The 24643-nt window shown below is 47.8% G+C and overlaps 1 protein-coding gene across 6 annotated transcripts in view; it reads right to left on the reverse strand.

Annotated features, from left to right (window-relative positions):
• The window catches only part of U2AF1 (U2 small nuclear RNA auxiliary factor 1), a 123416-nt gene that overhangs the window by 33637 nt on the left and 65136 nt on the right, over positions 1–24643 (reverse strand). The gene's annotated exons all lie outside the window — the stretch shown is intronic.

The raw sequence follows: 24643 nt of genomic DNA on the forward strand, positions 1-24643 counted from the left end.
AGGACTATCCATCAATGCTTCCTGAGGAGGCATCACTGGCACATTCCTACCACCTTCTCAGTTCTAACAAAGCTATCTTTGAAACCTTAGGACTATCCATCAATGCTTCCTGAGGAGGCATCACTGGCACATTCCTACCACCAGCTCAGTTATAACAAAGCTATCTTTGAAACCTTAGGACTATCCATCAATGCTTCCTGAGGAGGCATCACTGGCACATTCCTACCACCTTCTCAGTTATAACAAAGCTATCTTTGAAACCTTAGGACTATCCATCAATGCTTCCTAAGGAGAGCATCACTGGCACATTCCTACCACCTTCTCAGTTCTAACAAAGCTATCTTTGAAACCTTAGGACTATCCATCAATGCTTCCTGAGGAGGCATCACTGGCACATTCCTACCACCTTCTCAGTTATAACAAAGCTATCTTTGAAACCTTAGGACTATCCATCAATGCTTCCTGAGGAGGCATCACTGGCACATTCCTACCACCTCAGTTATAACAAAGCTATCTTTGAAACCTTAGGACTATCCATCAATGCTTCCTAAGGAGAGCATCACTGGCACATTCCTACCACCTTCTCAGTTCTAACAAAGCTATCTTTGAAACCTCAGGACTATCCTTCCATGCTCACTGAGGAGAGCATCACTGGCACATTCCTACCACCTTCTCAGTTATAACAAAGCTATCTTTGAAACCTCAGGACTATCCTTCCATGCTCACTGAGGAGAGCATCCCTGGCACCCTTTTACCACCTTCTCAGTTCTAACAAAGCTATCTTTGAAACCTTAGGACTATCCATCAATGCTTCCTGAGGAGGCATCACTGGCACATTCCTACCACCTTCTCAGTTCTAACAAAGCTATCTTTGAAACCATGGGACTATCCATCAATGCTTCCTGAGGAGGCATCACTGGCACATTCCTACCACCTTCTCAGTTATAACAAAGCTATCTTTGAAACCTTAGGACTATCCATCAATGCTTCCTGAGGAGGCATCACTGGCACATTCCTACCACCTCAGTTATAACAAAGCTATCTTTGAAACCTTAGGACTATCCATCAATGCTTCCTGAGGAGGCATCACTGGCACATTCCTACCACCTTCTCAGTTCTAACAAAGCTATCTTTGAAACCTTAGGACTATCCATCAATGCTTCCTGAGGAGGCATCACTGGCACTTTCCTACCACCTTCTCAGTTCTAACAAAGCTATCTTTGAAACCATGGGACTATCCATCAATGCTTCCTGAGGAGGCATCACTGGCACATTCCTACCACCTTCTCAGTTCTAACAAAGCTATCTTTGAAACCTTAGGACTATCCATCAATGCTTCCTGAGGAGGCATCACTGGCACATTCCTACCACCTTCTCAGTTCTAACAAAGCTATCTTTGAAACCATGGGACTATCCTTCCATGCTTCCTGAGGAGGCATCACTGGCACATTCCTACCACCTTCTCAGTTCTAACAAAGCTATCTTTGAAACCTTAGGACTATCCTTCCATGCTCACTGAGGAGAGCATCCCTGGCACCCTTTTACCACCTTCTCAGTTCTAACAAAGCTATCTTTGAAACCTTAGGACTATCCATCAATGCTTCCTGAGGAGGCATCACTGGCACATTCCTACCACCTTCTCAGTTCTAACAAAGCTATCTTTGAAACCTTAGGACTATCCATCAATGCTTCCTAAGGAGAGCATCACTGGCACATTCCTACCACCTTCTCAGTTCTAACAAAGCTATCTTTGAAACCATGGGACTATCCATCAATGCTTCCTGAGGAGGCATCACTGGCACATTCCTACCACCTTCTCAGTTCAAAGCTATCTTTGAAACCTTAGGACTATCCATCAATGCTTCCTGAGGAGAGCATCACTGGCACATTCCTACCACCTTCTCAGTTCCAACAAAGCTATCTTTGAAACCTCAGGACTATCCTTCCATGCTCACTGAGGAGAGCATCCCTGGCACCCTTTTACCACCTTCTCAGTTCTAACAAAGCTATCTTTGAAACCTTAGGACTATGCTTCCATGCTCCCCGAGGAGGCATCGCTGGCACCTTTATACCACCAGCTCAGTTCTAACAAAGCTATCTTTGAAACCCTAGGACTATCCGTCCATGCTCTCAGGAACCCTGGTGACTGACCTCTAAACAGTCACGATGTTCAAAGGCTCCCGAAGTCTCAACTCCTCCAGATGAAGAAAACCCTGCACCAAATGCTTTGTGTCCCGAGAAACACGTGGGTATAAAGCTCCTATGGCAAGGAGGGTCCTCTGGATACATAAATGATTTAGCCAACCTTCTGAATCAAGGAAGCGCAGAACAACTACGATCTAAACATACTTGAGCTCCTGGGGCTCAAAGGGACATGTCTTGGGTATGGAATGTGCTGGTTTTTCAGTTTGGATTGCCCCTCTCAGTAGAAGCTTGATCCTCCTTGGACGATTATAGCCCCCACCTGCCCATGGCGCTACAAGAGGTTTGTGATACAGGGCAGATTTAGATGGGCGGACCCGCTATCAGGACTGAGGAGCTTGTCCACTTCTTTGTCTCCTACCTCATTTGAGACTTTCAGGAAATATGAAAGTAGAGCTGGAAGATGTGTGTTAATGTAAGCTGCCACATACACCACTCTATGCGCCTCGGTCTTTACAGGTCAGAGGACTGCACACAGCATTCACATGAAGCATGGATTGGCTTATGTTCAAAGCCAGGTCTAGACACTGAATCAAGGGTCGCCATCCGAGGAAATGTCAGAAAGAGCTGTAAACGCAGAGCGTTGAAGCAGCTCTGGCCTCCTTGAAGAGAGATCTCTTCTGGAATGGGGGAGAATGGAGTGCAGTTTGTCCCCGTGCTTATGGTTAGAGTGCGCTTGGTTGGCCACCTTGGTCACTGCACCCATTCAAGGACGGGATAGGAGGGCCAAACAGGCAATTGCACTTTTTTGCACAAATGATTGATGATCCTTCTCTATTTTTGTAGTGACCTTCTCAGCACAAGCACTGAACATTGCTAAAGAAAGCAGCACTGTTAGATTATGGTATGCAGAGACCCTGTTGAGCTTTGGTATCGTTCCTTTCAAATCTGACATACCATATTATTCTTAGAATATAGCAGAATCGAGAACCATCGTGAGAGGTCCCTTTAAGTCCGTTTGTTTACGATTCAACCCATTTGTTACATACGCCCTTGTTAGTACCACGCCCCTTGTTCACCTTACACGTCACACGCTGGCTTCCCCGCGTGATCGACAATGGCGGCAGCTTCGCTCTAGGAAGCAGCCTTGGAATACACACGGTAAGAATTGAATCTAATATAAGGCAACTACATTCATGAGCCGTCATAATCCTCGATAGATTTGAATTTATGTGGTATTTTTGTAGCGAATGTTTACTTCATATTACTCACTATTTACTATCCAGCAGACAGTAACAGCTTGATATTGCATGAACTGTTCGTATATTTATGATATACAGAATGTTTGTTTCTTCTTTATAAATAGGACAAAAAGCTGAGATTTTTGTTACACATTCATTAGTTTGTCGAATTATTTTTAATAACTGCGATTCAATGGTTCATCTGATACATTACTGATTTTATGTTTATCATAGGTCATTAGTAATAGATTTGCAATACTGATATGAAGGTGGTTATTATATCGTTTATATTGAGTGTATTGAACATCCATAGTTGACGATTATATTATTCTTTGTATGCTATAGAGGAGTTACAGTTATATATTTTACATTACAGACTTCCCTGATGAAGGCAATGAGCCGAAATGCATTGGACAGATTGTTGTGATTGATCATTTGATGAATTCGAGAATTATGAACATTTAACACACAGTGCTACTTTGTAGAAGTATGAATAAAATACTTTGAACAGATACAAGAAGTCTCTCCAAGGATACTTTATTTGGATAAAAAACTTTATTGATAAATGTTTGCTGGACGTTTCCAGCACTTGAATCAGTGCCCTAGGAGACACCCGCACATCTCGTGTCGGTGCTATCTTGCGCACTATATGTAAGGGGACATGAAGGGGTGAATGTCTTTTGTCACCTTTTCATTTTGCCAGTTACGCAGTGACCTCCCAGCGAGAACCCCTCTGGTGGAAGAGTTGTGGCCTATACCCATTTCCTATGCCCTATGACTGGCTCAAATGGCATCTCCATCCAGGAGTTCTGAAGTCACAAGACGCTCGTGTGTCACACAGACCCCTAACAATGGAGCCCTTCACATACAATACATTCTGTGACATCAACATGCGGTGGGACTTAGAAAATACAGGAAGAGATCGTTTAAATCTGATCTATAAAGGAACGTTTCAGAGATAGGGCTGGGAATAAGGACACATTGCTGCATCAATCAGTTACCAGTCTTCAGTGCTTAATTTGTACAAGAATAAGTGCCAGGGCCCAAAGTTCTATTCAGAAGCCTGTGGCTGGCGCTACTGAATGTTGAAGGTGCTGAATCAGATGACCGCTCCATCTTGATTCTACCTCATGTCTCTTTAATCCAGCACCTACACTCCTTGCCTCTTTATCTCACTCTCACTAAATCCTTTTCTGTTTGGGGCAGTCCTTTGGAAGAAATCACCTGGTGCTTGCTGTTACCATTGTCACCGACGCCCAAGCCGCCACTTACTAATCCCATTCCCGCAGTAGTCCTCCCGCCGCCGCTCTCTCCATCAGCGGCCGCCGAGCGGAGGACTACATCTCCCTGGGGGCATAGCGGCAGGAGCCGCCAACGTCATCTCACGGCACTGGAGGCGCCACAAATAGCACGCACTACCAGTGGAGCGGGTGAAATCCTTTTCTGTTTGGGGCAGTCCTTTGGAAGAAATCACCTGGTACTTGCTGTTACCATTGTCACTAACGCCCAAGCCGCCACTTACTAATCCCATTCCCGCAGTAGTCCTCCCGCCGCCGCTCTCTCCATCAGCGGCCGCTGAGCGGAGGACTACATCTCCCTGGGGCATAGCGGCAGGAGCAGCCAACGTCATCTCACGGCACCGGAGGCACCACAAATAGCACGCACTACCGGTGGAGCGGGTGAAATCCTTTTCTGTTTGGGGCAGTCCTTTGGAAGAAATCACCTGGTACTTGCTGTTACCATTGTCACCGACGCCCAAGCCGCCACTTACTAATCCCATTCCCGTAGTAGTCCTCCCGCCGCCGCTCTCTCCCTCAGCGGCCGCCGAGCGGAGGACTACATCTCCCTGGGGGCATAGCGGCAGGAGCCGCCAACGTCATCTCACGGCACCGGAGGCGCCACAAATAGCGCGCACTACCAGCTTCGCAGGACGCGTGTGAGACACCGGGCGAAGCCCGGGCTAAGGGCCCTGAGGAGACTGGACTGGGCCAGGAACCCTGGTAAATTAATCTACTTATTGACATTTATTACGACCTACGGTTGTTATTGACATTTCACTTTCCCCCTCACCAGCTATTTGCTCCATTTCACCGAGTAGGATTTTTATTACCCCTGTTGTATTGTACATTCACCTTAGATTGTTATATAGATATGGGGAAGAGGAAACATTTGAGCCCCAAATGCCCAAAAAACCAGGAGACTAATTCTCATCCCTCCACTTCCCAGCAAAGCCTTCTCTCGTATCTGACAGGGGCGGTTGGGGTAATCGACAAACAAATTCTATCTGTCGAAGAATTTATAGAGGGGACAACTACGAGATTGAGCCAAAACTCTGTTACACTTTCTACTGGCGAAAATGACTCTAATCCAGGGCGATCCTTACCTCCGTCCTTGAATGGCTGTGTTTCTAATGTTTCCGATGAAATAATAAGTTTGGATAATGAGCTCGATCCGCAACCCCCCACCAAAAGATCTAAAATCCCTCACCTACCCACAACTAATGTCCCAGTTACAGATCCCTTGGTAACCACAGTACCTCCCCGTCCTCTCCCAAAACCCAAAAGTGCTGTACAACAGCCTCCCAGATCCAAATCAAAACCTATGGGCGCTCAACACAACTCCCAAGCCCATCTCATCACAAATCTCCAGAAGGAGTTGCAGGTATTGGTTGCTTGTGTAGAGCGATTGGAACTCTTTGTTAGAGTAAGATTTGACCAACTAACCAGCAGACTAACCCAAATCGAAACGCTTATACAAGATAACAGCACTAATCAGCCGAGGGTTGGTTCAGTTATAAGTAACAACCCAGCCACAATCCCTCCCACCAACGTTAATGCCCTTGCTGCTAACTCCTGCGCCTGGATAAATCCTATTATTGAGGTACCCTTATCCCGCCCCCTGTACCCATGCCTGCTCCAATTCACACTTCGGATCCATCAAGGCTCCCACATAATGCGTGTCCCAAAACCTTAGCCAGTAAACAAGAAATTGCTCAGAAAACAAATATGGGAGGAGCTTGGCGGGCATCCGTGATGGCCGCGTGAGCACAGCGCTCTCCGGACCCCCGCCACTCCCGGCATGATATCCTGAACATATCCTGATTCTTCACGAGGATTTATGTAGAGGACGCTGGGCTGATCTTCCTGGGATTTTTGGAATTTGATTTGGACCCGGGGCGCCGAAGATACGGCGATTCGAACTTTCGGGATCCGCCCTTGAGGTGCGCCCGGGACTGGGTGAGGCTCTCTGGCCGTCTCGGAGTTGAACAACAGCGGCAGGGGGATTGGACTTCTGGGTCCCCCTCTTAAGTTTCGGTTTCGATTCTGCCTCAGACTGAGACATCTGGCAGGGGAGTCTGGCCTGGGCTGGGTCCGGCGCACGAACGGCTGTCGGGCCTCTGGCTGGCTTATTCTCCTTTCAGGCTGGTCCTCTCCTGGTGGTACCCTTGCAGCGGCCTTTTGGTCCCGACGCCCTACTTTCCTGTGGCCATTTCCATCGGGTCGAGTGAGTCTCCTGGTGACGTGGTTTCCGACATGGCAGGCAGAGGGGACCGAGAGACACGTAAGACCAAGACGCCCCTGCGTGGGGGCCCGGTCCAGTCTAACGTTATGGACCGTTACACCCATGCGAAGGGGTCCCCCGGGGCCGCCCTGCCTGGCCCAAGTGCGGTTGACCACATTGTGGACGCGTCAACGGAACCGTCCTTGCAGGACATCATGGGCGCCATTTCTGGCATGAAGGAGACGATAGGCCAACAATATGAAGCTTTGGCCCACAAAATCGACACCGTAGCCATTGATGTGAACTTGATTCGGGCCGACCTATCTAAAACCAATGAGAAGGTGAAGTCATTGGATCTCAAGTCTTACAGCCTCACGGCAGATGTCTCGGAGATACAGACGGAGATTGGCAATCTCCGTAGGGTGAACGATTTCATGACCCGGCGCTTGGAGGACTTTGAGAACAGAGCACGTCGCTGTAATGTGCGTGTGGTTGGCGTTCCGGAGAATCCAGAACCGCACTCTGTTGATCTCCTGGTCGAGGACCTGATCCAGAAGTACCTCTCTCCGTCTGGGCTGAGTAAATTCTTCGCAGTGGAGCGTGCCCATCGTGTTCCGGGAGGCCAGGGTAAGCCAGGCGCCCCGCCGAGGCCTATTGTTGCGAAACTCTTCCACTATAGGGATCGGGACGCTATCCTGCAGGCATCACGTGTGAAGGGCCCGGTGGCCTTTGAGAATGCCACGGTGAACTTTTATCCGGACTTTTCTCAACAGGTGCAGAAACAGCGCATGGGCTTCCGTGGAGTCAAGAAGCGTCTCCGGGACATGGGATTGCGCTACGCTATGCTTTTTCCGACCAGGCTGCGAGTTGAGTACAATGACCGAACCTTTTTCTTTGATCGGCCTGATTCTGTGAATGACTAGCTGGACTCTCTGCCGGACCGACCTCCTGCGGCTGAGTCCGCCGCCCACCCGGGTGGTGCCGAGGGTGGTGTAGAGAGCTGAACTATTTGTCTATGCCCGGGTCCTCGTGTAAAGTAACTTCTTCTGGGATTCTATGCCTAAGTGCCTCTATTGTCTGTGTGTTTTCCTTGTTATTTGTCTTGTTGGGGTGGCGGGTGGGCCAGAGCCTTTCCTCCTCCGGGGTCTTTTTGTAGAATGGGGGTTCTTGGGCGACAGGCACACTGCATGTTGGGGTGGCTTTTTAGCTTCTTGCAGGGGTGCAGGGTGGGGGGTGTTTCCGTGATTGTTGGGGGGGTGGGTGGATGGGAAGTTTTATGTTTGTGTGTTGTGTTTTCAAGGCGATTCTATCTTGCTACTGATGTATTCGATGTCATGCTCATTGGAGGGGGGTTGCGGCGTTGCTGTGTGGGATGGGGGGTAGCGGGTTGAGGTTTATTTCGTGGAATGTTAATGGTCTGGGGGATCGTATTAAGCGGGGTGTGGTGTTGCGATATCTACGACGTTTGTCTCCTGATATTGTTTTTCTACAGGAGACTCATTTGGTGGGCAATACATGTCGTGCAATGAATAGGTGGGGCTATCGCCTCGCCGCACATTCGGGGTTTACCACGGGTTCCAGGTGGGTGGGTATCCTTGTTCGGGCTTCCCTCCCCCTAGCGATTGATGATGTGATCCTTGATGATCGGGGGCGTTATGCCGTCCTCGTGGGTCGCTATGAGGGTCGGACCCTTTCCTTGTTTGCCGTTTATGTGCCCCCCGGTCTACAGACCTCTACCTTTTCCGATTTGGGCCGTGTGTTGTTGAACCTCCCTGATAGTACTCTCTTCATAGCAGGTGACTTTAATTCTGTGTTCTCCGGTCTACATGATCGTCACCCCCCTAGGGACACCCCTTTGGCCCAACAGTGGCTGGGTGGGTTTCTGGATACGTTCGGCTTGGTGGATTGCTGGAGGCTTATGCATCCTACTCAGCTTCAATACACTTTCCACTCTGGGGCCCACGGGAGTCTGTCTAGACTGGATTATTTCCTGATGCCTGCGGCGCAGTCGCCGGCGGTTCGTGAGATTAGACACCTCCCCCGGGGCATCTCTGATCATTCTCCGCTCTGGCTTTGTTTTGATGTGGGGGTGGAGGCGGCGGGCCGGGTGGCTCCTATCAACCCATGGTACCTCACCTCCCCTGAGACCCGCAATCTCTTGATTAAGTCTTTGGACAATTATTTTTTAGACAACGAGGGTTCCGTCTCCTCTGCGGTATCCCTGTGGGAGGCCTTTAAGACAGTGATTCGCGGGCAGGCCCTTTTCCCTTATTGCTGAATCCAAAAAGGCGGGGAATCGGGAGGTGGTGGACCTTGAGAGGGAGATTGCTGAGATAGAGGCTGACCTAGAATCGGATGTTACATCTGATAAACTCCACGCCCTGGGTCTGAAACAATTTGCCTATAAGTCTTTGGTCACAGATGCGGCTAAACCGATGTTTCGGGAGCAACAGGGTCGTTTGTATGATGTGGGGGACAAAGCGGGTAAATTACTGGCATGGTTGGATAAGAAGGAAAGGGCGAATCGTGTGGTGCCTGTGATTCAGACTTCGAATGGTGTGAGAGTGACAGACCCGGTTGGAATAGTTGAATGTTTTGCGGATTATTTTCGTGTGGTTTATACCCCAGTGTCTGAACGGGATGTTGATGACTCTCGCCTTTTGTTGCGTGATATAGCTCTGCCCAGTGTTTCCGATTTAGACCGAGTCTCTTTGGAGTCCCCTTTTACTACGGACGAGATAGCGACGGCCATTCGCTCACTCCGTTCGGGCAAAGCTTTGGGCCCGAATGGATTGCCAATTGAATTGTACAAGCTACGTCCTGACATGGTGGCGCCCTATCTTCGTACCATGTTTTTGGAATCCCGCGAACGGGGTATTCTCCCATATGATCAGCGTCTGGCTACGATAGTTGTTATTCCCAAAGAAGGTAAACCTCGGGACCTTTGTTCGTCTTACAGGCCCATTTCCCTGTTGAATGTTGAACCCAAGGTCCTGGCTAAGCTCCTGGCTACCCGCCTCTTGACGGTCATTAGTGGCTTGGTTCATCCGGATCAATCCGGATTTATCCCACATCGCAACACAGCTCTTAACCTACGTCGTGTCCACGGCGCTGTTGCGAGGGCGGGGCTTCTGACGGAGCCGGCCATTTTGGCTTCACTAGACGCCTCGATGGCCTTTGACACGGTAGAGTGGCCCTATCTTTGGGCAGCTCTTGAGAAATTTGGTTTTGGGCCTGAGTTTATTGGTTGGGTGAAGTTGTTATACGTCGAACCCTTGGCACAGGTAGTGGTAAACGGTCGGGTTTCTGCCCCCTTCTGTCTTGGTAGGGGGACCCGTCAGGGGTGCCCCTTGTCTCCGTTGCTTTTCGCGCTTGCTCTGGAACCGTTGGCTGCGTGGCTTCGATGGGAACCTTCACTCAAAGGGATCCGTTGGTCACCGGATTTTGAAGACCGCGTCTCGCTTTACGCGGATGACATTCTTCTGTATCTTACTTCCCCGCGTAAATCTTTAAATGTCTTATTTGACGTTCTTACTTCGTTTGGTGCTAATTCGGGTCTGGTTATTAATTGGGCTAAGTCCTGTGTGTATGTTCTCTCGGGTGTTTTGCCCCCTTTACCGGACAGGTTTCCTATCCAGGTTGTCCAATCTGGCTTCAAATATTTGGGGATCTTTATTACGCTGGACTCCTCACTCCGGTTCGAGCGTAACCTCCTCCCCCCGCTTCTTCGACTGCGACTGGATGTGGCCCGTTGGCGTAAGCTACCCCTGTCTCCTCTGGGCAGGGCTGCCCTTTTTAAAATGATGTCTTTGCCGCGATTCCTCTACGCGCTTCAAAATTCTTATGACGACATTCCCGCTACCTATTTCCGAGAGATTGAGAGTCTTCAGAGGCAGCTGATCTGGGACGGGCGTCCACGTATTGCCCTTGCGAAACTTACTATCCCTTGGTATGACGGGGGCATGGCGCTCCCCGATAACAAGAGATATTATTGGGCTGCCCAGCTGTCTGCCATTAACCACGCAATGTATTCCCCGGGTCGAGATCCGGCCTTTGAGATGGATAGACTCCAGCTGCCGGGGAGGGATTTTAATAGAGCGCTTTATTCCAGATCGGCCGGGCGCCATCTTGTGGGCCCGGCCAGGACCGCTGTCAATGTGTGGCGCGCCGCGAATGTGAGTTTGGGATGGGAGAACCGACTGACAATGGCGACTCCGCTTTATGCTTCTGAACGTTTGGGGTGTCTCTGGTCTACTAAGGGCTTTGACCGCTGGGATATGATTGGTATATGTAAGGTGGGTGACGTCTGTGTGGAGGGTAGAGTGAAGTCTTTCCAGGCCCTTAAGGCAGAATATGACTTGAGAGATAGGGAATTTTTTCGGTATTTGCAGGTCCGGCATGCCCTGGCCTCAGTTCTGACTCCTGATGTGACCCTGCCCGAGTCCTCCCCTCTTGAGGATCGCATACTGGATGGACACCTGCCTGATAGCACTATCTCCCTTATTTACAAGAAACTGATTAATAATCGCGCTGACTTATTGGTCCGACTTAGGGAGGTTTGGGTCGGTGACGGATTGGACTTGGATGACGAGGATTGGCAGTCGGCACTCTCTTCTCCGAAAGAGGTCGCCATCCCCGCCCGTCTCCGTTTGGTTCAACTTAAGATCCTCCACCGGGTGTATGTAACTGGTCCGCGTCTGGTTGTGATGGGTTTTTCCCCAGATGGCTTATGCAAGCGTGGTTGTGGGATGAGTGCTACATTTCTGCATATTCTTTGGGAGTGCCCGGTGGTAGCAGCCTATTGGATTGATGTGCTTGCGGTGATGACTGATGTGACTGGTATTACCCTGCGGCCTGAGGCCCGACGATGCCTGTTGAACGTGTGGGAACCCACCGACTATTCTGTGGCCCAGACCAGATGGGCGACCTTGGGATACATGGTCGCGAAGCGGGACATTGCGCAACTTTGGGGCGCATCCCGACCGCCCGAGGTCTCGGTGTGGGAGGATAACATGGACTGGTCCATGTTCCGAGAGAAGACCGTCTATGTGGCTAGGGGCAGACCCAGGGCGTGGACGAAGATTTGGGGTCAGTGGAATGCGTATCGTGGAGATATTTGTACCCCTCCCTTGGTTGACACTCCAGATGTTACCTTATCTCCCTAGGCTGACGTTCCCAAAATTTTCTCATGTTGTTTTAAGATTTTCCTGCCCTCCCCGCTGGCCCCCCCCCCCCCGGCCTTGCAGAGTCCCATTGATTTGCTTTTGTCTTCCTGATTAGTGGCCTTCCCCTCCGCCTTCTGGGCTGACTGGATTAATGTGCATTCGCCTTGTTTAGAGTTTGTTGTTTTTATGATTAATATAGAAAATTTTATGTCCTGTCCTTTGCTTTGAGCAATAATTGGTATATGATTTGTGCCTGGCCACAAAAGTGATCGTTTGCTTCTTATGTTGTGCGTTGCTATTAGCATCCAGCCCGTGTGGTTGTGGGCCCATCTGTGTAATTTTTATTTGATTGCTCAATAAAAGTCTTTAACAAAAAAAAAAAAAAAAAAAAAAGAAAACAAATATGACAATAGGTTCTATAGGAGCATTTCCCCCAGCTACTAGTAATGATCATTTACATTTACCCCCAGAAGCTACACCATTTACAATAGTACTGGCAAATGTTCCCCAACACCTAAATTCGGATAGCGAAAATTTGACCTCGCTAAAAAACAAATCCTTACACTGGCTGGCTTCCAGGGTTGGTTTAACTAGGTTCCTCTTTGAGGAATTCAAAATGGTGAGGCGTGTAAAACGCCTAGGCTTTAGAGAGGTCGTTCCTGGAGGGGATACTATAGTTCTTTCCTTTGCCTCCCCCTTGTTGGTCAAGGAAATACTGAGAGCAGGAGCTAATGATTACCTAGATTATCAAGGGATTAACATCTTGCCCGTGGGTTTCTTTTACCCCCCGCAATGGCATAATTCCAATACTCAGAAACATAGGTTTACCCACAGACCAGTTACTCATTCCCGTCCCCCCCCCGATTTCTACGTGGAACAGATATAGATCTTGTCGGGGCTCGACGAAGTGGAATGACTAACAGATTCACTTCCCTGTCCAGTTGTGCCAAATATAACTTTGTTAAATAGGGCCTCGGAACTACCCATAGTTTTATATCCTGAAGTAGGCTTAAACAATCTAACTGTTGATATTGCCGACTTAGGCCTGATTAAAGAAGACCGCCATAAAAGTGACGCCCATAACAAATTAGCCTGTAATTCACTGCTACCTGCAAAATCTTCCCATAAAGCTGCGTTGTTACCTCAAGATCCCCCACTCTTAACTACCACATCTCTAGAGTTTTCCATTTTATTTTGGAATGTAGCGGGGCTCCGCACCAAAATGACTGAGGAATCGTGGCTAGAAACAATTAATGCCCATCATATAGTGTGCCTACAGGAGACATGGTTGATTACACCTATCCACCTACTAGGCTACAAAACTTTCTTTGCTCCTGCAATCCCTAGCACCTTCGGTAGATCAAAGGGTGACTTAGTAGTGTACGTATCAAACACTCCATTACGGACCTACTTGAACTTAAATGCGAGGAGAATTACCAGATCTTAAAAATAACAGTAAATATTCATATGGTGTTCTATCTGGTTAATTTCTACAATAATCTTCTCTCAGCTGATTGCGTTAAAACCTTAAAGGAAATTACTCACTTTTTAACTGAACAGCGGGACCAACATCTTTCCTCCTCCTTAAACGTGATTTTAATAATTCACATCTTTCCTCCTCCTTAAACGTGATTTTAATATTTCACTGTGTTGCAATTATAAAAACGGTCTCTGTGGTCTCATGGATGAAAACGGGTCCCTTTTATCCCATTTTTTACATACGAACAGTGGCAACTGCCTGAATGATTGCCTCTTTTCTCTTGAAATGGATTTTGTAAATGAGTTGATTGACCCCCCTATTGATTTTTTTGCCAACATTTCATGGCAGGGGTCTGTCAAGTGTTATCGATTATATTTTGTCCTCTCAGAACATGAAGGGCCACTTGGTAACCTCTAAAACAGGTTATGATCCAAGTGGTGATCACTTTCCCAATAGTGCGACATTGATAACTAAGATTGTTCCGTCCGAAAGGAATCCTCCTAGCCTACTAACGCAACAATCTCTGAGTATGGAAAAACTAAATGGTTTTTCAGTTAAATGGGCCAAAATCGACCCGGTAGCACTCTCTGGTAAAGTAATGAAGAGAGCACTTTCTTGGGTGTATAAATGTCTTGCCATAGAGTCTGGTCCACAGTTGATTTTAACCAGTTTTATTGAAATCTTAAGGATTATTAGAGATGAGTTGTCCTGCAATCAAAAGTGCAAAATACCTTCTAAAAATGGCTGGTTTAATCCACAATGCCGCAAAGCCCTTTCAAACCTCAAGGCTGCTCGCCGCAACCCTGTCAGAGATAAACTCGAGGTTAATAAACTTAGAAAGGATTATAATTTAGCACTAAAAAACGTAGACCGGAAATAAAGAAAAACTTGTGGGCCCAATTACACGAGAGCTGCCAACTAAAGGATAGCTGCATGTTTTGGAGTGTAGTTAAATCCCCCTTTTTGGTTGATGCACCAATTACTCAACATCTAGATGTTGCAATAACAGCCGCAGAGTGGGTAACTCACTTTTCTAAGATATTCAGTGGAAACCACTCAGAGATCAATCGTGAGGGCCTGGTGGGAGGTAGCCCGTTGGGGGACCAGATCTACCCAATCCAGCTCTCTTTTTCCCTTGATGATGTTACCAGAGCCATATCAGCTTCTAAATCTGGAAAAGCCCCTGGCCCGGACGGGGTACCACTGGATATCTTTAATCATAACCAGGAATTATGGTCCCCCTTAATAACCCGTGTTTTAGCAGCAGTTACATCTTCTGGTCTAATTGATTCTTGGTCCACCTCCCTTTTGCTCCCAATCTTTAAGAAGGGCGACCGAAATGACCCTGCCTGTTACAGGCCCATTTCCCTCCTGGACTCCCTAGGTAAAGTTGCAGGCCGGTTGATACTGGAGCGCCTCCAAGATTGGGCGACCACAAATAACATCATGACCGACCTTCAATATGGGTTCCAGGAGGGATTGGGAACTGTTGAACAGGCACTAAATCTTGCCCTCTTAATAGGTAAATATGCAGGAGCAAAGAAAGGGCATCTGCACGTAGACCTTAGTGCAGCTTTTGACTGCGTCTCGCATGCTAGACTGTGGACTATTCTTAGTGAGTTGGGGGTTGATCCCCCCCCCTTGTTACTTTTCTCCGCGAACTCTATTCTGGCGCGACTGCTCGCGTCAGATATGGGGTAAACAGCGAGCTTTCCCCCTCATTCCCCATCAATAAGCAGACCCCCCAGGATATAGCGGCATGGATTAGCAAATTTAGCGGCACAAAAATGGAAATTTAGCGGCACAAATATGGAAATTTAGCGGCAATTTTGCAGCATTTTATTTGGCCATTTTTCCTACAACAAAGGGCTCAATAGCGTGGAGAGTGAGTAGCTGTCAAGCAGGGCATAGATCGGAGATTAGCAGAATGCCAAAAGGGTAAATAATGATAAGCCCTTAACAGTACAGTTAACATATCTCTCAATGCGCCTCCTGCAGAAAATTCCGGCCTGTAATTGCTAGCGTCTAGGATGCAATTATATTGGGTCGCATTAAATAAGGAGAATTGAATTCATCCGATTTTGTACAACTGCCGGCTGAACCTCCTGCTCACTCCTCTCTACTTTTCTCCACCTTTCACGTTCATTCGCCCAGTTTCTCTCACCCCCTACTACCCTTTCCTTCTTTCCCACCTCTATGACTTCTTTGCTCACTCCCCCTCTTTCACCCCTTCTTTCTCGTCTCACCTGCCCCATACCCTCAGTTTTCATTCTTGCTCCCCCTCTTTACCTTTGCACTCTACCTTTCACCTTTATCCTCCCATTTTCTTTCACCCCTACCCTTTCCTTCTAAACCCACCACTCTCCCCTGCTTTCACCCCTTTCCTCTCCTCACACATGTGCCCCCAGCCACTCTCCCTTGGTTTCACCCCTTTCCTCTCCTCACACATGTGCCCCCAGCCACTCTCCCTTGGTTTCACCCCTTTCCTCTCCTCACACATGTGCCCCCAGCCACTCTCCCTTGGTTTCACCCCTTTCCTCTCCTCACACATGTGCCCCCAGCCACTCTCCCTTGGTTTCACCCCTTTCCTCTCCTCACACGTGCCCCTAGCCACTCTCCCTTGCTTTCACCCCTTTCCTCTCCTCACACGTGCCCCCAGCCACTCTCCCTTGGTTTCACCCCTTTCCTCTCCTCACACATGTGCCCCCAGCCACTCTCCCTTGGTTTCACCCCTTTCCTCTCCTCACACATGTGCCCCCAGCCACTCTCCCTTGGTTTCACCCCTTTCCTCTCCTCACACATGTGCCCCCAGCCACTCTCCCTTGGTTTCACCCCTTTCCTCTCCTCACACACGTGCCCCCAGCCACTCTCCCTTGGTTTCACCCCTTTCCTCTCCTCACACATGTGCCCCCAGCCACTCTCCCTTGGTTTCACCCCTTTCCTCTCCTCACACATGTGCCCCCAGCCACTCTCCCTTGGTTTCACCCCTTTCCTCTCCTCACACATGTGCCCCCAGCCACTCTCCCTTGGTTTCACCCCTTTCCTCTCCTCACACGTGCCCCTAGCCACTCTCCCTTGCTTTCACCCCTTTCCTCTCCTCACACATGTGCCCCCAGCCACTCTCCCTTGGTTTCACCCCTTTCCTCTCCTCACACATGTGCCCCCAGCCACTCTCCCTTGGTTTCACCCCTTTCCTCTCCTCACACGTGCCCCTAGCCACTCTCCCTTGCTTTCACCCCTTTCCTCTCCTCACACGTGCCCCCAGCCACTCTTCATTTCTTTCACCCATTTCTTCTCCTCACACGTGCCTCCACCCCCTCTTTCTCTCTCCCTCCGGTCTGTGGTCCTCCGTGCACAAAGCCGATGGTAACTGCCACTCGCATCCTCCGGAGAGAAACCCCGGGGTCTCGCAGAACGACAAAGATCTGACACTAGCGCACGAAAAAAGAAAAGCCCAAAATAAACCAGCTCTAGAATGAGGCCTGCAGAGACTTAGAGGAGCGGACCTACCAAGATGGTGTCTGGAGTCTCCCACCGTGCCTGGCTGAGTCCCTGCAGCACAACCTCGGTGTGCGGCGGGGACAGACAACTGACCTCGGCACGTGGCTGAATGGGAGTCACTGCTGGTGCAGACCCGATGAGATCGCGGCTGGGTGAGGAAGCTGGAGACCTTGGACTACCCCTGAGAGGCCTCTATCTTCAGGGCCACTACGGTTGAGCTACGCTGTGCTGGGGTGCCTGCAGGAGTTGGGCCCCTGAGCGACTGCTCCGAGGGGCATCCTTCATTAAGGTGCTGTGAGGGGCTCGATTCTGAGGCCCAGGATCTAGAGGTTGCAGCCCCTGGGCAGGCAGCAGGCCTCTGCTCTGAGTCAGAGGGAGCACTGTAAAGGAGTGACTGGCGCCAAGGCAACTACAGCGATTTACCCCTGATGAGTGAAAAGGCAGGTGATAACTGTGCAGCAATGATGGGCCCCAACTGTGAGCCCATGCTGGGGGGCATGAATCAGCGTGGAGAGGCCTAGAGGCGACGCGGTTGAGCCACCTATATTACTTCAATGCGGTTAGGAGGAGGGCGCCTCGCGCTGAGATCGCTGACAGAGGGGGACTCGGAGTCCATCCCCCATGAGGGGACTGCAAAATCTGGCAGCCAGTAATGTATTCTGCAAGACAATTGAGCTTGATGAGTGCTGGAGTCGCCTGCCTGCCGGGGGGGACCAACTGTACGCGTAGAGATGTAACTAAGGAGCTGTCACGAAAGAGATTTGTGGGAGTGCTAAACTGAAGGGGGAACGGTGAGCTACTAAACCACCTATAACCCTCCTGAATTCAAGACACTCGGGGACTCACTGGGAGATCAGGCTCCCCCACCTTCACAGACCCCCCAGGATATAGCGGCTTTTGTAAAAATGCCGCGCGATTTCTACAAAAGTGCCAATTTCGCGGGCACTTTTGTAAAAATCGCTGCATTTTTACAAACGTGCCGATTTCGCGGCAAACCGCGAAATCGCGATATCCTGGAGGGTCTGAATAAGGGAGTTAGACAGGGGTGTGTCCTGGCTTCCTTCTTTTTTAACTTGTATACAAATGGCCTGGAATTGGCAATGTTGGAAGGGTGCCAGGACCTTCCATCCATTAATCACCGCCCATTCCTACATTATTATATGCGGACGACTGTTATTTTAGCTAGAACTCCAATTCAACTGCAATCTCAACTCAACAAATATTGCAATTATATGGCAACCCTGGGATTAAAAATGAACATTAGAAAAACCTATGTCATGCACTTTGGGAATGGCCTTAAGAAACCAAAATCAATCTATATTGAAAACAACAAGCTGGATTGTACGAAGGTGTATCCTTATCTGGGCATCGTTATGGACGACAAACTCTGCTGGAAACAGGCTATGAGCAGTCAGAAACTCCTCTTCCAAAGAGCCACTTCGGCGCTTGTCTCCTTCGAGGAAACAGGGGAAACCAGCCCCGGCAGAACTATTAAAAATGTACTATGCTAAGTGCCATAGCGTAGCAGTCTATGGTGCAGGGGTCTGGGGTTACGCCGACATAGCCACCCTACAATTGGTTGAAAACGGATTTATAAAATATCTATTGGCAGTTCCCCAAAGCGCACCAACTTTCGTTTGCCACATTGAGTTGGGTATGGATTACCTAAATCGATAACATCAGATGCCAACCCATTCTCTTGTGGCACCGAATCTGGACGAAGCCACAGTGCCACTTAACCCGTTCACTCATAATGGATTGTCTGGGCCTGGTAAATTGGTCAAAAATCTCTTGGCTTACATATGTGAGGAATTTTTTTAAAGACTTGGACCTCATCTCTCTTTTTGTGGAGCCTTCTGCCCTGATGGATATTTCAAGGAAAGACCTAAAAAAAAGCTATGTCTAACTCACCTAAGGGCACTGCGCCTATCCCAAGAATTGCACAAACCCTCGAATTTCCAGATTTTAACCATACAAACTGCACCAGGTATTCAATCCTATTTAACCTTTCATCTAAGTTCCCATGAAAAATACCTTCTGACAAGGTTCCGATTCAATTCTTTTTACCGTATAGTTTCATTCCCAAGACAGCAGGACTGGTCAGCATCTCTTATGAAATGTCCATGTGATGGTCTTTCTTCCCAGTCAACGCTTCATGTAGTGCTGTTCTGCAAATACTACGAGTTTCCTCGCAAGCGCTGGATTATTCCTCTGCTGCGTAAAATGGGACTGAGAACTTGCCTCCCGGCTTACCTTGCGATGCAATATTTGGAATAAGAATACCTAGCTAAGTGTGTAGCCAACTTCTTAAAATCATGTATCAATTATCGGTGTAACCTTTGATTAGTGCAACCCTCACCTTCTTAATTCCCCAGAGTGTGTCAATGAATTTTACTTTGTTGAGTATTTTTTGTAACATTTTCTTTTTAAATTTTGTATTCTTTGATGTAACTATTTTGCCCGCTGTCGCTTTTTATTGTTAAGTATTGCTTGATTTATATGTTATATGTACTTTTTATGGCTACAAAAAATTATGGTAACCTAATAAAGAATACAAAGATGGCCGCCGGGTAGGGAGCTCCTGTGAGGAGCTCCCGGTGCTGGGGATCCCATTCGGGCATTATCCCTGTCAGCACTCACCAACACGACGGAACGGAAGGAGAAAGAAGAACGGAACGTAAGAGTAACTGGATCGAGTAACTGGATTGGATTAATGACCCCTGAAATGCCCCGAGCGGACCTTCGATTCTGACACCCTCAACGCAAGGCGGCATAAGAGATGAGCATCAATAGGGGCGGCTGAAACTACAGGAGCCTAGTCCAGACAGCTTAATGACTTCGCTGAGTTGGAAGTGGTTCCCCGCTACAAGGCGGAGGAGGGCACTGGAGCTCGGTTGAAGCTCCAGGAGCCTAGTCCTGACAGCTTGACGACGTCGGAGAGTTGGACGTGGTCCCCCGCTACAAGGCGGAGGAGGGCATTGAGTTCGGTTGCTGACCCATCCCTAGAAGCTCAAAGGCACTCACGGTTGATTTGGCGAGCACCCTCGGCAGCACAGGATCGGTGACGCTGAGGAAGGGGGTCGGCGTGAACAAGCGCCCCCCCCCCTCTAAGGAAGGTTTCAAGACGGAGCGGTCGATGTCTGGAGCGGCTCCGGTGTGCCCCTTGGTGTGTTTTTAGCAAGGATTCGACGGAAGACCGCCCCCTCCCCCCCCCCCCCGCCGTCCAGTGGTTCGGTGAGTACCGAATGGGGGCATCTGGAGCGGCTCTGGTGCGACAGTGTTTGGATGTTTGTGGCAGCGTTTTGGGCGGGAGGCTTCCCCCCCTCCCCCCCTCACACGGCCGGTATGCTCTGTTTACCGGTGTGTTGGGGGCACCCTCTGCGCAACTTGGGAGAAGCCTGATGGGAGCAGCAGCGTCAGTGGTGATTTCTAAGGTAACTGTACGCTGAGCTATCCACCAAAGTTCCATTGCAGGTCTTTCCACTCCCTGCCTGGAATACAGCACACAAAACTATTTAGACAGCCTTTGGGGCGACGCGAAGGGCAAATACCTGTATTCACATCATATCAAACATTCATGCAGGCTTTGTTTTACGCTTTGCCCGGACTTCTATGTGACTGGTATTTGCGCGGGCTTTTCACTCTTCATTGCTAACCTGGCTGGGGCCATAAAGCTGGAACCATAAATCGCCCCCCTGCCCACCATGAAGCTACATACCAACGCGGTCAGGGAGCAGCAACACAGAGATAAGCCACCATCTAGCAGCATAGAAGCTGAACTCTGCTCCCCCCCTCAATCAACATGGAAGATGGACTAATTCGACATCCCCAGAGTAGAAAGAGAAACCAAACTCTGGAATCCTTGCATTTTGGCTGCCATCTTAGACTGGTCTCTCCCTCTCTCTCTACCTCTGTCGGCCATTCTGGACTAGTCCTTTTCACCACTTGAACTCACCCTTGGGAAACACTCATTAGGCTAATTTTAACTAGCGAATGTCTGCCACTTTGCAGTAACATACCTCCAATCACTCTTAATGCACCGATAGTTAGCCCATATAGCATCCTAAGAAATATTACTATTAATTAGAAAGACTACTATTAATTAGCGTGTGAATGCCTTTTATTGTAGTACTATACTTCTATTTGTTTATAATGCACCGATCGTTAGCTCATATAGCACCCTAAGAAATGGCCTATGTTAGATTATTATCAACTAGTGAATGTATGCCTTTTATTGCAGTATTATACCTCTATTTGTTTTTAATGCACAGATCATTAGATCATATTGCACCCTATGCATGACTTATCTGATTGTACTGATTGCTTCTTTTGATTTATTTGTTTGACGATGTTTTATCTCTGAACTATGATCCCTCATGTACTCCTTCCATGTAAAGCGGTCTGATATCCGCAAGGATCTTGTCCGCGCTATATAAAACTTTCAAAATAAATAAATAAATAAATAATAAAAGTTTTATGACTGACACTCTTGTAGATTCTTTTTCATACCTGCTTTCTCCCTTTGTTACTATTGTTCCATCTTTCTCTTCAATTTTCCCCCTTTTGTGTTTTTCTCTCCCTCTTGCTTTGGATCAAAGTATATTGAAGAACAATAAGTCCTGGCCCCATAAAGTAAGTGCCAGTGGGCCCTACCTTCAACCACCAGCTCAAATTAAGCAATGCCCTTCTCCATTAAGCAGGAAACTTGATATTTTTCAATGACAACAGGTCAGATTAGCAGAAGGCTTCTAGAGAGTAAAACTACGTCATGTTTGTCTGTCTAGTGGGAGAAGGCCACTACAATTCCCCAGACCTTCCATCTCTCGTAATAGTGGCACTTTCTGTGGCCTAATACTTTAGATGCATTGCATCTGAGTGTATCGGGTTCATAAAAGACAAGCGTCACGATTGATCATTATGAAGTTAAAAATTGATTAGCTACTTCACGATCACTGCCAACCAATATATACAGGATCTTCACCACCTGCTCAGAGCATCACAAGGGACTGTTGACACTACTGTTCAATTTTCTCATGTGTCCCCTTTGCTCAGGTCTAGCACAATAAGGAGTACAGTTTGCAATGTATGCAGACAGCATCCTGATATTGGACTACACAAATCTAAGGAAGGCAACCTTAAACACATGGTGGATACAAGGTAATGTCCCTCGAGGGGACAGAATGCTACGTGTGTACACTGCCTACATAAAGAGTCTATATTTTCACTACACTTTTAGACTTTCACTCGCCTGTGTGTAAAGAAACCCAAACGAGGCTGATTGAGCACCACAAAAAACAGCTAAAACAAAATAGCATTCCACTCTTAAGGAAAGGGCTACATCCTTAGCACTGGCCTGCTGGACCACTGTAATGCGATTAATAACGGATTTACAAAAAACACAATTGCCTGAATAAATGCAATCACTGCAGAATACAGCAGCCAGACTGTCACTGAATCTAAAAATATCACAACGTAGAGCTAGTACTGAAGAAACCTCATCAGCAGCTGTCTGAAGAGACATCCATGTTAAAGTTCTCTGCAATGTTCAAAACGCCTACTGGGAGAAAACCGAGGAACATGCAAACCTTGACACCTACTACGTCCAGTCAGTCGCACTGCAACAGATTTCCCAAAACAATTTCAAGAGAACAAAATAGGAAGGCAGATTTTTAGAAGCACAAGGACCAAAACTGTGGAATGCATCGAGCCCAACCTGGAGGGCAGACTCAACTACTGCCCTTCGGAAAACCCCAAAAAACAGTTTTCCAGATTGTCCTTTGACTAGACCAGAGATCTGGATGGAGAAAGTGAAGAATCGACCAGCCCAGTAACTACAGAAACTGTGCTGACACTGCAAGATTTCAACGAGGATCAGAACACTGGAAGACCTATGTTGAGAACACTTCTAGGAATAGAGACTGACCTGGAGCCACAAGCTACCTGCAGCCCAGTTGGCCTGCAGGAATACGACCATCCCAAAGAGTATCATCCAGGTCATGGCGCTACAAAGAACCCTGTCTTCGAGTGAACTGCAGGTCCTTAGCCCACTGCAGACCTTCAAAAATAAGATGCTGTTCATCTGTGACTGGATGAACGGCAATCATTTCAAATTAAATTCAGACAAAACAAACGGTCATCAACAGAAGCAACGTATTTTAAAGAACAATGGTCCCTATTTTGGAAGGAAAAATAGAGGAACACAATAATCATACGCTTAAATGTATCGTATGTCTTTTGTTCAGCCGGACAAGAATTTATTTTCATATAAGTTCAATTAATTGTGATTCAAAACATTAAATAACAAGTGGGCACAGCCGTGACCCACAGAACACAAGACAAACCAACGAAAAACAGAATGGCCAAAGGCAGGGTATAAGATGTGTCTGTATGTTTGTAATCACTTATGACAGACTTAGATAACCAGTTACACACCATTGATCATTACAATATTATAAAATCATATTGCATATGGTGTTTTTAGTGTCGACGACGTTTCGATGCTATTCACAACAGTATAAAGCATTATCTTCAGGACAAAAGATAAATCATTGTTGTCTTAAACTTAATCACATGTATTGCCTATATCGCTTTACTGTATCAACATTAACAAGGGAATAAACAGGGGGAAGGAAAGATACAAAAAATTAGAAATAAGTAAAACTGAATTGCTAGACATCTGATAGGTGACTTAAGTGAGGGTGAAGGATATCTGCTTTTGAACTGGGATCTAATCGCGCAGTCCTCGTGTGGCTTTTGAACTGGGATCTAATCGCACAGTACTCGTGTGGCGCAGTGGTTTATAGTTTAAATCCGGCAGTGGAGATTGAAGCCGTGATTGCAGTGAAGGCGGCGAGGTTTAAAAATGATGGGGGAACCAGTGGGATATCAGCGTATCATTCATGAGTGGTGAATCACAAGTGGCGGTGGAGGGCGACGCGATGCAAGTGCGGTGAAATTTAAAAAACACAACAACTGATAGTGCCTTGGATTTATTAATAATCGAAGCAAGCATTAATGTTGCTACTGTTGGCCATGTACTATTCGGTCCGATACAGAATTTAGAACAATCCTTACGTTTGAAGGAGCAGGTAGATGTACCAACAGAAGCAACTCTGACTTTCAGAATACTTCATTCTGGCCTCCTGCGCGAGCCGTTCCTCCCTCGCCCAAGAAATCAGTGAAGAGCCTCATTGAGGAGGAACTCTCTATGAAACCCCAACTAGGAATAGTTACTTCTTCCTGTGTTCTTCTACTCTGTAGAATAAGACAATTGGTAAATTCCTCACACAAGAAGCCCCTCTTCAAGTTATAATTGCCCTAGTAATTTCCAGAATAGATTACGACAACTACCTCTACTTGGGCCTCCCATAATGCCGCAATCGCAGGCTCCAAATGGTCCGAAACCTAGAGACTAGACACATAGACCTTCCCTCTCGAGATCAGAACAGCTCCCAGCTAAACAAAATGCAGACAATTCCTAAAAACATGGCTCTTTAGACAAACATTTCTGAAACCCTGAGGAGTTCGACCAGTTCCTGTTACCCTAGCGCCAAGAAACCGACTGGTGTACGTGTTCCCAACAAATATCAGTAACATAACATACCCTAAGGGTG

Source organism: Lissotriton helveticus, chromosome 8, assembly GCF_964261635.1.
Source record: "Lissotriton helveticus chromosome 8, aLisHel1.1, whole genome shotgun sequence".
Taxonomy (NCBI): Eukaryota; Metazoa; Chordata; class Amphibia; order Caudata; family Salamandridae; genus Lissotriton; species Lissotriton helveticus.